The sequence below is a fragment of the Anolis sagrei genome, chromosome X (assembly GCF_037176765.1).
Source record: "Anolis sagrei isolate rAnoSag1 chromosome X, rAnoSag1.mat, whole genome shotgun sequence".
Taxonomy (NCBI): domain Eukaryota; kingdom Metazoa; phylum Chordata; class Lepidosauria; order Squamata; family Dactyloidae; genus Anolis; species Anolis sagrei.
The window spans coordinates 71,390,864-71,404,934 of NC_090034.1; the positions used below are offsets into that span (position 1 = coordinate 71,390,864).

Sequence of the window (14,071 nt, forward strand, 5' to 3'; positions counted from 1 at the left end):
GCAAGGTAGACTTCTTTCTGGGAGCTTAGAACCGATTCCAGACATATGTTTTAATAAAGTTCAACACTCTATCAGCCATTTGAGCACAAGCAGTAGCTGGAGCATAGTCAATGTAATGGTTCATAGACTTCCTGGATAAACAGAGAGAAAAATGTCCAATTATAATGGGTTATACATTGGGTCATTGTCGAACTCATGGGTTGATTTTCCCCAAATTACTGCAACAAGTGAAACAAAGCATTGTCTGTAAGTACATCTACACTGTAGAATTAATTTGGCTACTTTAACTGCCATGGGCCAATGCTATGGAATAATGCAGTGGTTCTCAACCTTTCTAATGGTGTATTTTAATACTGAGATAAATGTTTTTAATGTTTATGTATGCGTATATGAATTTGTGTCTCGGCACTGAATGTTTGCCGTATTGTTGTTGTTCATTCGTTCAGTCGCCTCTGACTCTTCGTGACCTCATGGACCAGCCCACGCCAGAACTCCCTGTCGGCCGTCACCACCCCCAGCTCCTTCAAGGTCAGTCCAGTCACTTCAAGGATGCCATCCATCCATCTTGCCCTTGGTCAGCCCCTCTTCCTTTTTCCTTTATTTATTTATTTTATATGGTGTGCTCCGCCCTGAGTCCCCTTCGGGGTGAGAAGGGCAGAATATAAATGTTTTAAATAAATAATAATAAATAAATAATGCCGTGACCCCTTAATACAGTTCCTCATGTTGTGGTGACCCCTAACCATAACATTATTTTTGTTGGGTTGTTGCAGGTTTTTCCAGGCTATATGGCCATGTTCTGGAGGCAATTTTTCTCCTGACGTTTCGCCTGCATCTATGGCAAGCATCCTCAGAGGTAGTAAGGTCTGTTGGAAGTAGGAAAAATGGGTTTATATGTCTGTGGAATGACCAGGGTGAGACAAAGGACTTTTGTCTGCTGGGGCTAGCTGTGAATGTTTCAGCTGATCACTTTGATTTGCATTCAATGGCTTGGAACCGCTTGGGGGGAATCTTTTGTTGAGAATGATTTTATGTGCCTGTTTGTTTCCCCTCTGTTATTTTGCTGTTGTAATTATTGAGTTTTTTAATACTGGTAGCCAGATTTTGTTCATTTTCATGGTTTCTTCCTTTCTGTTGAAATTGTCCACATGCTTGTGGATTTCAATGGCTTCTCTGTGTAGTCTGACATGGTGGTTGTGAGAGTGGTCCAGCACTTCTGTGTTCTCAAATAATATGCTGCGTCCAGGTTGGTTCATCAGGTGCTCTGCTATGGCTGACTTCTCTGGTTGAATCAGTCTACAGTGCCTTTCATGTTCCTTGATGCGTATCTGGGCAATGCTGCGTTTGGTGGTCCCTATGTAGACTTGTCCACAGCTGCATGGTACACGGTAGACTCCTGCAGAGGTGAGAGGATCCCTCTTGTAGAGCAGCTGATGAACCAATCTGGACACAGCATATTATTTGAGAACACAGAAGTGCTGGACCACACCAACAACCACCATGTCAGACTACACAGAGAAGCCATTGAAATCCACAAGCATGTGGACAATTTCAACAGAAAGGAAGAAACCATGAAAATGAACATAATCTGGCTACCAGTATTAAAAGACTCAAAAATTACAACAGCAAAACAACAGAGGGGAAACAAACAGGCACATAAAGTCATTCTTAACAAAAGATTCCCCCCGGGCACTTCCAAGCCATTGAATGCTAATCAAGGTGATCAGCTGAAACTTTCACAGCTAGCTCCAGCAGATAAAAGTCCTTTGTCTCACCCTGGTCATTCCACAGATATATAAACCCATTTTTCCTACTTCCAACAGACCTCACTACCTCTGAGGATGCTTGCCACAGATGCAGGCGAAACGTCAGGAGAAAAATTGTCTCCAGAACATGGCCATATAGCCCGGAAAAACCAACAACAACCCAATGCCGTGACCCCTTAATACAGTTCCTCATGTTGTGGTGACCCCCAACCATAACATTATTTTTGTTGTTACTTCGTAACTGTAATTTTGCTACTGTTATGAATTGTAATGTAAATATGCAGGATGTATTTTCATTCACTGTAGCAAAGTTGGAACAAATACCCGATACACTCAAGTTTGAATACTGGTGGGGTTGGAGAGGGAACTGATTTTGTCATTTGGAAGTTGTAATTGCTGGGATTTATAGTTCACCTACAATCAACGAGCATTCTGAACTTCACCAACGATGTGTCAGAGATTGACGATACCCAGCAGAAAGAATGCTAGATCAAGCAAACACTGAGTTGCAAAATAAGGACTCTGCAAGCTTTGAGTTACAAAAGAAACTAAGTTTACTAAGTACATACATCAGACACGTCTTTCTACAGCGAGCTACAAATAAGAATCAGTCAAAACCGAAAGCCTCTTCACATCTGCTTATCTTCTCTTGCTGAGACTGGCTACTCCCTTCTGTTCTCAGCAAGAACAAACCTTATCTTACTTTTCTCAAGTTCACTTAATCACAGCCTCAAAGTATAAACATTTCTGCACAGCATTTCTAATTCACAGTGGCATCCATATTTGCAATACATAGAAGCACATTTAAAACATATACATATCTAAATTAATCCTGACACAATGGACTTGAACCAATCTTAGCACACAGAGCTCCCATGGCCAACATTGAATACTGGAAGGGTTTGGTGGGCATTGACCTTGAGTTTTGAGGTTGTAGTTCACCTACACCCAGCACTGTGTACTCAATCAATGATGGATCTGTACAAAAGTTGGCACAGTTACTCAATATACGCAAATATAAACACTAGTGGAGTTTGGGGAAAATAGATCTTGACATTTGGGAGTAGTAGTTGCTGGGATTTATAGTTCACCCACAATCAAAGAGCATTCTTAACCCCACCAATGATAGAACTGGGCTAAACTTCTCACACAGAACCCCTGTATTGTCGAAGGCTTTCATGGCTGGAATCACTGGGTTGTTGTAGGTTTTTCGGGCTATATGGCCATGTTCTAGAAGTATTCTCCCCTGATGTTTCGCCTGCATTTGTGGCAAGCATCCTCAGAGGTTGTGAGGTCTATGCTTGCCATAGATGCAGGTGAAACGTCAGGAGAGAATGTTTCTAGAGCATGGCCATAAAGCCCAAAAAACCTACAACAGCCCACTGTGTTTTCGATGGTCTTTGGTGACGCTTGTGATACCCCCTTGCAACCTCCCCAGGGGTCCCGACCCTCAGGTTGAGAATCATTGGCTTAGACACTAAATTGTTGTTCTTGGAGACTTCCTTGTTGCCCCTGGTTTGACAATGTGGATGGAAGATGGGTGCAGATATTGAGACCTTGAGTTGCTATAATGAAAAGAATGTTAAAAGCAAGCAAGCAAGCTTTGAAACTGCTCCCCTCCTTCCTTTCTGCTGTATCTGGCTTCCTTCATCACTCACCTTATGTTAAACTTGGCTGCTATACTTCAGGTGAGACTCATAGGGCCGGTTGCCAATGCCCGGGGAAGAGATGGTACCCAAAGGCCCTTCTGAGTTACTGCTGTATGTATCCTGCTTGAAGAAAAGTCAAGGGGGGGGGGGGGGGGAGAGAACGCAAACACTGTAGAGGGAAAAAAATGAGTTATATATTTTTGAAAAGGGGTTAATGGACAAAACAGGAGGAAAATGGTCACATGCTTTAAACCCACAAAATCCCTTAGTTAAATCTGGGCTTGTCAGTCATTCTTATAGGGCAAAGCAAGGGCAGGAAGAGGGGAGAGGCTCAGATTATTCAAGGGGGAGCAGTTCAGAAAGGTCTCCCTTCACTTGTGTTTCTCTTCCCTTGCGTTGACAGTTCGCGTTCTCCATCCGTCTGCGGAGCGTGGCCCTCGTCCCAAGCGAGTGACAGGCGGACCGACAGAGGTGGGACCTCGAGCGGCATTGAAGGTATGGATGGGGCTTCTCATTGCTTTCTGGTTTCCTTGGTCCTGGGGGATCCAAGCCAACACTGTTTGCGGAGAATATGTCGTGGTTTTGTGATGGGGAATCAGAACAGATCACAGTAGGAAGTTTGTTTATTGGCATCCCAGTGCTAAAATTCCTTTTAAAATATAATATTAAGAGATATTTTTGATGGCATTTCAATATTTTTTTTCTTCTATTATACTAATATCTTCCAAAACATGTCCAAACTATTCAAGTCCTGCAGGGAAAATAATTAAGTCTGGCTCTTCACATTTGAAAACACATACACCATGGTTTAGCTTGGTAAGATAGGATTTTACTTTGGAAAGCAGGTTTAAGAAGAGAGTGACATGACTCTCCCCACCATCTTCTGCATGTAGGATAGGGGGGAAAAGGTTATCTTGGTGAGTCACAGAGGATAGCAATGGTTGGTAAAGCCATCTCAATCCTGGTTTGCAGGCTTTGCTTCATCCCAGTTTAAGAATTCAAATAACCATGCTTAATCATGGTCAAACATGATCTCTGTCTCATATCACATCGTGTCACCACTTGGATTTGGTGTGTATTCCTCACCTAATACTATCGTCTCATTTCTTCATTTCAGCTTTATTTATTCTCCTAACCTAGGGCATACTTGCCTCATTTCATAATCCCAAGCTGGTTGCACATGAGCTTTAGTGATTAAAAGTTAATTTAAAATTAAATTTTAGGCATGTTTTTAGACTTTTTAATAATTAAGAATATTGCATTGTCGAAGGCTTTCATGGCTGGAATCACTCAGTTCTTGTGGGTTTTTTCGGGCTATATGGCCATGTTCTAGAGGCATTTCTCCTGACGTTTCGCCTGCATCTATGGCAAGCATCCTCAGAGGTGAGGTCCTCACCTCTGAGGATGCTTGCCATAGATGCAGGTGAAACCCGGTATATCTGCTCAATTCCAAGTAAAGCTTTACTAGGTGACAATTTCCCCCATGTGACCTTGCCTGTTGCCAAGTTTCGCTCTGAGATAGCCAGGATAAAACAACTTCCTGTATTAGACTCAGGCTGAAACTTGCCTTGTATGTATTTGTAGTGTTTTTGCCTTTGTTCATAAGCATCTAGCATTGCACTCGTCCTGCCTGTAAGTGGTCTTATCAGTTTATAAAAGGAGCCCCCAGTGGTGCAGCAGATTAAACTGCTGAGCTGCTGAACTTGCTGACCAAACAGTCGGTGGTTCAAATCCGGGGAGCAGCATGAACTCCTGCTTCTGCCAAACTAGCAATTCGAAAACATGCAAATGTGAGTAGATCAATAGGTACCGCTTCTGCGGGAAGGTAACAGTGCTCCATGCAGTCATGCTGCCCACGTTACCTTTGAGGTGTCTACAGAAAACACCAGCTCTTCGGCTTAGAAATGGACATGAGCAGCAACCCCCAGAGTCGGACACAACTAGACTTAATGTCAGGGGGAAAGCTTTACATTTACTATCAGTTTATGAATCTGCTATGCACTTTTATGCTGAGCAAACTAGGTCTTTGGGCCATAATAAAGACTGATTGATTGACTTAGGCCAACTCCAGGTATGTGTTGGTGCAGAGGGTAGACACAGGCTTCCAAAAGACCTGACTGGTTCCCCAGGCTGACATCCGACTTTTGAGGTCTCTGCAAGTAAAACGCCTACTGAACAAACTTAAGAGTTCCTAAGCTCTTCGAATATTTAAATCTATCACACCTCATCTGTGAAAGCAAAAGCCCCATGGCATATACAGTAGGTAATATAAGAGTTTCTGTCTGCGGTGCAGTGGCGAGGATTAAGGGACGTGTGATCATTGCAATATTTCCATGGAAGCAGGTGCAGAGGGAAGATAGGATTAATTCATGTGGGGAAGGAAGCAGGCATATGAGCCCAAGTTAAAGAAAGGGGCAAGAATGATGATGATGATGATGATGATGATGATTATTATTATTATTCACTTGAACTTATGTCACAAGTACCACCTACCAGCAGTAAAGAATTGGTGGGATCTTAAACCTTCAAAGGTAGTGGAAAATGAACACGCAAAAATACTGTGGGACCTGAGAAAGAAAGGTTGCATGTATATGAGGGCAACGGAGGTAAGAAGGAAAGGGACACAAAGCGAGTTGACATTGAGACATTGTGAGACCATCTCAGAGCTGGAGAAGGGAGAAAGTGGAGGGGGGGAGGAAGGGAGGAAAGAGAGAAGGAAGGAATAGAAGGAAAGGAAAAGAAAAAAGAAGGCAGGGAGGGAAGGAAGGAAGGAAAGAAGGATGAAGAGAGGGGGAAAAGAAACAGGAGGAGTGAAGTGCTTCTGGGTGACGTGTATGAGGGGAAAAGAGGAAGAAAGAAGGAAGGAAGCAAGGAAGGAAGGAAATTATAGAAAGGTTACATGTATATGAGGGCAAAGTAGGTAAGAAGGAAAGAGCCACAAAGTGAGTTGCCATTGAAACATTGTGAGGCCATCTCAGAGCTGGAGAATGGAGAAAGTGGGGAGGGAGGGAAGGAAGGATGGGAAAGAAAGGAAATGAAAGGAAAAGAAAAGAGGAGGGAGGGAGGGAGGGAAGGAAGGAATGACGAGGAAAAGAAACAGGGGGGAGTGAAGTGCTGCTGAGTGACATGTATGAGGAGAAAGGAGGAAGGAAGGAAAGAGAGAAAGGGAATTGGGAAGGAAAGAATGAAAGAAGGAAGGAAATTATCTGTGATGTCACTAAGAAAGGTTACATGTATATGAGGGCAAAGGAGGTAAGTAAGAAAGAGCCGAAAAGCAAGTTTATTTATTTATTTACATTATTTCTTTCCCGCCCATTTCAGCCTGAAGGTGACTCAGAGCCACTGAGACATTGTGAGTCCATCTCAGAGCTGGAGAAGGTAAAAAGTGGAGAGGGAAGGAAGGAAGGAAAAGAAAGGGAAGGAAAGAGAAGGAAGGGGAAGGAGAAAAGAAGGAGAAGGGAAGGAATGATGGAGAGAGGGGGGAAAGAAACAAGAGGGAGTGAAGTGCTGCTAGGTGGCATATGTATGAGGGGAAAGGAGGAAGGAAAGAAAAAAAGGGAATTGGGAAGGAAAGAAAGAAAGAAAGAAAGAAAGAAAGAAAGAAAGAAGGAAGGAAGGAAATTATCTATGATGTCACTGAGAAAGAAAGGTTACATTTATATGAGGGCAATGGAGGTAAGAAGGAAAGAGTCACAAAGCAAGTTGCCATTGAGACATTGTGCAGCCATCTCGGAGCTGGAGAATGGAGAAAGTGGAGAGGAAGAGAAGGAAGGAAAAGAAGGAGGGACGGGGGAAAGAAAAGAGACAAAAGAAGGGAAAACAAAGGGAAAGAAGGAAAGGAAAGGAGAGAAAGGTATGAGGGCAGGGATGGAAAGAAAGAGAGAAAAGGGATGAAAACAAGGGTGCCTTCCAACACCTGGGCAAATCTGGTTATGTATGTACGCCTGTTTCTTGTCTTTGAGGGTTTTCACTTTCATGGCGGTCCAAAACCCAAAGACTGTAATTTGTTTCTCTCTTTTGGATCTCCGCTCTCTCATGTGAGATGGTTTTCCACTCCAACCTGGCCCTGCAACCGAACCTCCTTGGCTGGTGGGCTACTTCCACATCTACATTTGTGCCGTTCTAATTTGGGGGGTTGTTGGGACACATAGGTAAGAGCGAGGAGGCAGGCTATTGAAAAGGTTGATGGGCTGGCACGCTGTGTTGAGGCTGCTATGAATGGAACAGGTTGTCCTTTAAGGATGCCCAGGCCCCACTTATGCCTGGGTTTATTATGTTGCAGAAAATATCCATGTTTCCGCAGCTTCCCCTTTGCCAAGGACTTTTTTTGGACACCTCTCTGGCAGGTAACCTTAGCCTTTTCCAGCCTGCTCAGGTTTTCTCTCCTTTTGGCGGAGAGCGACGCATCGGAGGTTCTCCTCCCGCTGCTTGCAGAAATGTAGTTTAATGTAAACCTAGCTCTGAGGCAGCTTTTTCTCATTTTTAAACTATTTCATATCAATTGCTGGCCTGACGTTTGTTTTCTTTGAATTTTGGTTGGGAAACCGGTCTACATTTCTCAGGATATCTCTTTAGGAATCTTGGCAAAACCCAGGCCGTATCTTTTGAAAAGACTGCAAATGTAAAACAGAAGGGAGATATTAAAAGAAGCATAAACAACTTTCTTTCTTTTCTTCCCTTTCCTTGCCCTCTGCCACCCCAAATTCAGTGAGTGGGAGGAATCATATCTGCATTTCTCTCTTTCCCCGATCTCCCTTCTTTCTATCCCTGAGATGGATGAGTAATAATAATAATAATAATAATAATAATAATAATAATCTTTATTTATACCCCACCACCATCTCCTCGAAGGGGGTATCAGCTGAAGGGTAAAATAATTTGGGGCAGAATCCTTTGGAGGCACAAATATTGAGCTTGTTTAGCAAGATTGAGACATACATCTTGCTTATCCAACCTTCACTTATCCAATGTTCTGTATTATCCAATGCAGTCTGCCTCCCGCCTGGATCCACAATTGTTTCACTACATTACGATGTTTTGGTGCTAAATGTGTAAATACATTAATTACTACTTAACATTACCATGTATTGAACTGCTTTTTCTGTCGATTTGTTATAAAACGTGATGTTTTGGTGCTTAATTTGTAAACTCGTAATGTAATCTGACGTTTAATAGGCGTTTCCTTAATCCCGCCTTATTATCCAACGTTTTCGCTTATCCAATGTTCTGCTGACCCATTTATGTTGGATAAGCGAGACTCTACTGTATTGTATTGTCAAAGGCATCCTCCAAATTCAGGAGGGTTGACCTCTCTCTGTAAGGAGCACCAGTTAACATCCTGGCCGCCGCCTGTTGGACCAGTTGGAATTTCCAGGCCATTTTCAAGGGCAGCCCCATGTAGAGCGCATTGCAGTAGTCCAATCTGGAGGTGACCTCTATGGGCATTTCAGAGAGTTAATTCCTCTCTGTGCTCCTCGCATTTATTACGCCTTGGGGCCCTTCCACACAGCCATATAACCCAGAATATCAAGGCAGAAAATTCCACATTCTCTGCTTTGAACTGGGTTATTTGAGTCCACACTCCCATTTATTCCAGTTCAAAGCAGAATATGTGGGATATTATTCAGCTGTGTGGAAGGGGCCCTGGAGGTTCAAGAGGAAAGAAGGAAATTGGGGGACAATTGGGAGAGAAAAGCCTTATGGCATTAGATGCCAAACTTTGTTGTACAACGGCAGACTTCGTACAGAATTTATTCTCTGAACTGTATGGGATCTTTTCCAAAGTTCATGAGACACAGGAGCTTATGCGAATGTTTATGTTTCTAGCAATAGCAGACCATGAAAAAAATTGGGAAGGAGGAGTGATTTCTATCTGAAAGGGGAATATTGCAACATTGGATGAAGCATGTCCTCTATCATTTCTCATGGCACATGTGGCTGACAAACATAAGACTGTGATCAAATTGGGTAACATTATTAGCAAGGAAGAACATACAAGTTCAGCGTGTCTGCAACAGTTTGCCATTCCTTGAGCCTACAAGAGTTTGGATTTTGTCCTCCTCTTTCTGCTCTGTTGTGTTAACTCAAAATGACAGTCATTCTGCACTTTGAGCTCGGTTTGCAGCATTTAAAAGCAGTTGAAGTCCAAGGAGGAAAATATGAGAAGGATAGAAAAACTGGAACATGTTAAGACCTGCTAAAAAAGCAGGACAAGAAAGGATCAATTAGGATTGTCCCTGGCATATTGGATTGCAGTATAGATATAATAAACACTCATATTTATACCTGAAATGTTTTTTTAACTGTACTGCTGACACTTGTGTTACCCCCCCAGAAGAGGAATTGCAACACAGAATGCAATATTTGCATAAGGTTTTCATATATTGTATGGAGCCTCTGGTGGCACAGTGGGTTAAAGCACTGAGGTGCTAAACTTGCTGATCAAAAGGTCACAGGTTTGAATTTGAGGAACAGTGTGAGCTCCCGCAGTTAGCCCCAGCTTCTGCCAACCTAGCAGTTTGAAAACATGCAAATGTGAGTAGATCAATAGGTACCATTCCAGCGGCAAGGTAACGGTGTGCCATGCAGTCTTGCCAGCCACATGACCTTGGAGGTGTCAATGGACAACGCCGGCTCTTGAGCTTAGGAATGGAGATGAGCAACAACCCCCAGAGTCGGACACGACTGAACTTAATGTCAAGGGAATACCTTCACTGTTGTTGTTGTTGTCCATTCGTTCAGTCGTTTCCGACTCTTCGTGACTTCATGGACCAGCCCATGCCAGAGCTCCCTGTCATCACCCCCAGCTCCTTCAAGGTCAATCCAGTCACTTCAAGGATACCATCCATCCATCTTGCCCTTGGTCAGCCCCTCTTCTTTTTTCCTTCCATTTCCCCCAGCATCATCGTCTTCTCTAAGCTTTCCTTTCTTCTCATGATGTGGCCAAAGTACTTCATCTTGGCCTCTACTATTCTTCCCTCCAATGAGCAGTCAGGTTTTATTTCTTGAAGTATGGACTGGTTGAATCTTCTCGCTGTCCAATTTATTTATTTATTTATTTATTTAAAAGTTTTGTATACCAACCTTCTCACCTCTCTTGAGGGACTCAGACCGGTTTCCAACCGTAATATCACATACAGTCAATAAAACATCATAATTCATATTACAGTAAAACATTAAAACAGCAATTACATTCAATAACTATAATGGTCAGTCGTCACACTAAAATTGTTGTTCATCATCCTCCATCCATATCTCAGGGTGTTGGCTCACTCATCGAATGCCTGTCTCCATAACCACGTCTTCACCTGTTTCCTAAATGTCAGGATAGAAGGGGCGGTTCTGATCTCCAGTGGGAGAGAGTTCCAGAGTCGAGGGGCCACCACTGAGAAGGCCCTGTCCCTCGTTCCCACCAGGCGCGCTTGCGAGGCCGGTGGGACTGAGAGCAGGGCCTCTCCAGATGATCTTAATAATCTTGATGGTGCATAGGGGAGAATACGTTCGGAGAGGTAAACAGGGCCGGAGTCGTTTAGGGCTTTATAAGTTAACACCAGCATTTTGAATTGTGCTCGGAAGCTAATTGGCAGCCAGTGGAGCTGGCGTAACAGCGGAGTGGTGTGCTCCCTGTACCCAGCACCCGTTAGTAGTCTGGCTGCCGAGCGTTGGACTAGCTGCAGCTTTCAGAGGCAACCCTACGTAGAGAGCGTTGCAGTAGTCTAAATGGGATGTAACCAAAGCATGGACCACCGTGGCCAAGTCAGACTTCCCAAGGTACGGGCGCAACTGGCGCACAAGTTTTAATTGTGCAAAAGCTCCCCTGACCACCGCCAAAACCTGGGGCTCCAGGCTCAGCGATGAATCTAGGAGAACTCCCAAACTGCGAAGGCACTTTCCAAGGCAATTTCCAAGGCACTTTCCTCCAACACCACAGTTCAAAAGCATCTATCTTCCTTTGCTCAGCCTTCCCTATGGTCCAGCTCTCACATCCGTAGGTGACTATGGGGGAATACCATTGCTTTAACTATGCGGATCTTTGTTGCCAGTGTGATGTCTCTACTCTTCACTATTTTATCAAGATTGGTCATTGCTCTCCTCCCAAGAAGTAAGCATCTCCTGATTTCCTGGTTGCAGTCTGCGTCTGCAGTAATCTTTGCACCTAGAAATACAAAGTCTGACACTGCCTCCATGTTTTCTCCCTCTATTTCCAAGTTGTCAATCATTCTTGTTGCCATAATCTTGGTTTGTTTGTTTTTTTGTTTTTTTGATGTTTAACTGCAACCCAGTTTTTGCGCTTTCTTCTTTCACCTTGATTAGAAGGATCCTCAGCTCCTCCTCGCTTTCGGCCATCAAAGTGGCGTCGTCTGCATATCTAAGGTTGTTAATGTTTCTTCCAGTAATTTTCACCCCAGCCTTGCATTCATCAAGCCTCGGATATTGCATGATGTGTTCTGCATACAAGTTGAATAGGTTGGGTGAGAGTATACAACCCTGCCGTACGCCTTCACTTTTATCTTTCATATATTGTACAAATTAATATGTATAGATCAGTGGAAATGTATTATAATTTTAAAATAGTACTACAAATCAATCGATGATAGGCCATGATCTAGATCAGTATTTCTCAACCTTACTAATGCCGCAACCCCTTAATACAGTTCCTCATGTTGTGGTGATCCCCCAAACGTAACATTGTTTTTGTTGCTACTTCATAACTGAAATTGTGCTACTGTTATGAATTGTAATGTAAATATCTGAAATGCAGGATGTATTTTCATTCACTGGACCAAATTTGGCACAAATACCTAATATGCCCAAATTTTAATACTGGTGGGGTTGAAGGAGATTGGTTTTGTCATTTGGGAGTTGTCGTTGCTTGGATTTATAGTTCACTCTGGGAGAACAGCAGCAGGAGCTCACTCTGCTCCCAGATTCAAACCACCAGCCTTTCAATCAGCAAGTTCAGCAGCTCAACGGTTTAACCCGTTGTGCCACCAGGGGGCACGAGTTGTAGGTATTGGGATGTATAGTTCACCTGCAATCTAAGAGCACTCTGAACTCCACCATTGATGGATATGGAACTAACATGGCACACAGAACCCCCATGAACAACAACAAATACTGGAGGTCTTTGGAGGGATTTATAGGAGTTGTAGTTCACCTACCTCCAGAGAGCACTGTGGACTCAAATAATGATAGATCTGGACCAAACATGGCACAAATACTCAATACAACTCCTCTGCTGTACCAGCTCCATTGGCTGCCGATTTGCTACCGGGCCCAATTCAAAGTGCTGGCGTTGGCCTTTAAAGCCCTAAACGGTTCTGGCCCAACTTATCTATCCGAACGTATCTCGGCCTATCAGCCCACCAGGACCCTAAGATCTTCTGGGGAGGCCCTGCTCTCTATCCCGCCTGCTTCACAGGTGCGGCTGGCGGGGACGAGAGACAGGGCCTTTTCTGTGGTGGCCCCTCGGCTTTGGAACGCCCTCCCCATAGAGGTAAGATCAGCCCCCTCGCTGATGGTGTTTCGAAAAAGACTGAAGACATGGATGTTCGAACAAGCATTCGGTTAACTCGGTGCAATGAATCTGATGATCAAGGACTGGTAATCACAGACGATGAAATTGGACTGCGTTTTTAGTTAAGAGGTGCATTGGTTCGATATTGGTGGCCCAATATTGTATATTATATATGTGTTTTTATGCTTTTTATATTGAATATTGTTGACTATTGTAGTGTTGTAAACCGCGTTGAGTCGCCAATGTAGGCTGAGAAACAGCGGTATACAAGCGCAGTAATAAATAAATAAATAAATAAATATGCCCAAATGTGAACACTGATGGAGTTTGGGGGAAGTAGACCTTGACATTTGGGAGTTGTAGTTGCTAGGATTTATAGTTCACCTACTATCAAAGAGTATTCTGAACCCCACCAAGGATAGAATTGCGCCAAACTTCAATCCCCCCACTCCCAACCCCACCAGTATTCAAATTTGGGCGTATCAGTATTTGTGTCAAATTCGGTCCAATGAATGAAAATACATCCTGCATATCAGATATTTACACGACGATTCATAACAGTAGCAAAATTACAGATATGAAGTAGTAACAAAAATAATTTCATGGTTAGGGATCACCACAACATGAGGACCTGTATTAAGAGGTCGCGGCATTAAGAAGTTTGAGAACCACTGAATTAAAGTGTAAGGATAAAGGTCCATTCCAGTAGCTCTTCTTTCCCCTTTATCAAATGCAGTAGGAAATTTTCAGTGAGGTGCATGTATTGATTTATCCTCTGGTTGTACCTTTTGGAAAATGGTGATAACCACATAGGCGAGACTTTCAAACGTTCCCCAATATGTCAGGAGAGGAGATTAGAAACATTCCATTTCAATTTTATCCTGACTGCAATCAAATTCTTACTTCAGTTGTTTAAATCACAACCTTCTAAAGTGGGTGAGTAGGACTGTCTGTACTGCAGACCTTTGTTGTCCTGTTGCTATGATTGTATTTTGGTTTAGGCCAGTGTTTCTCAACCTTCCTAATGCTGTGACCCTTTAATAGAGTTCCTCATGTTGTGGTGACCCCCCAACCATAATATTGTTTTTGTGGCTACTCCATAATTGTCATTTTGCTACTGTTATGAATCGACATGTAAA

General features: G+C 43.2%; 1 protein-coding gene across 2 annotated transcripts in view; it reads left to right on the forward strand.

Moving 5' to 3' along the window:
• The window catches only part of COL8A2 (collagen type VIII alpha 2 chain), a 334,138-nt gene that overhangs the window by 169,295 nt on the left and 150,772 nt on the right, over positions 1–14,071 (forward strand). The window contains exon 2 of one of the 2 annotated variants that reach the window (XM_060784544.2): positions 3,819–3,910. The exons of the other annotated variant lie outside the window; for it this stretch is intronic. The gene's annotated coding sequence lies outside the window, so the exon portion shown is untranslated. The remainder of the gene's footprint in view (positions 1–3,818; positions 3,911–14,071) is intronic. 2 annotated transcript variants of the gene reach the window in all.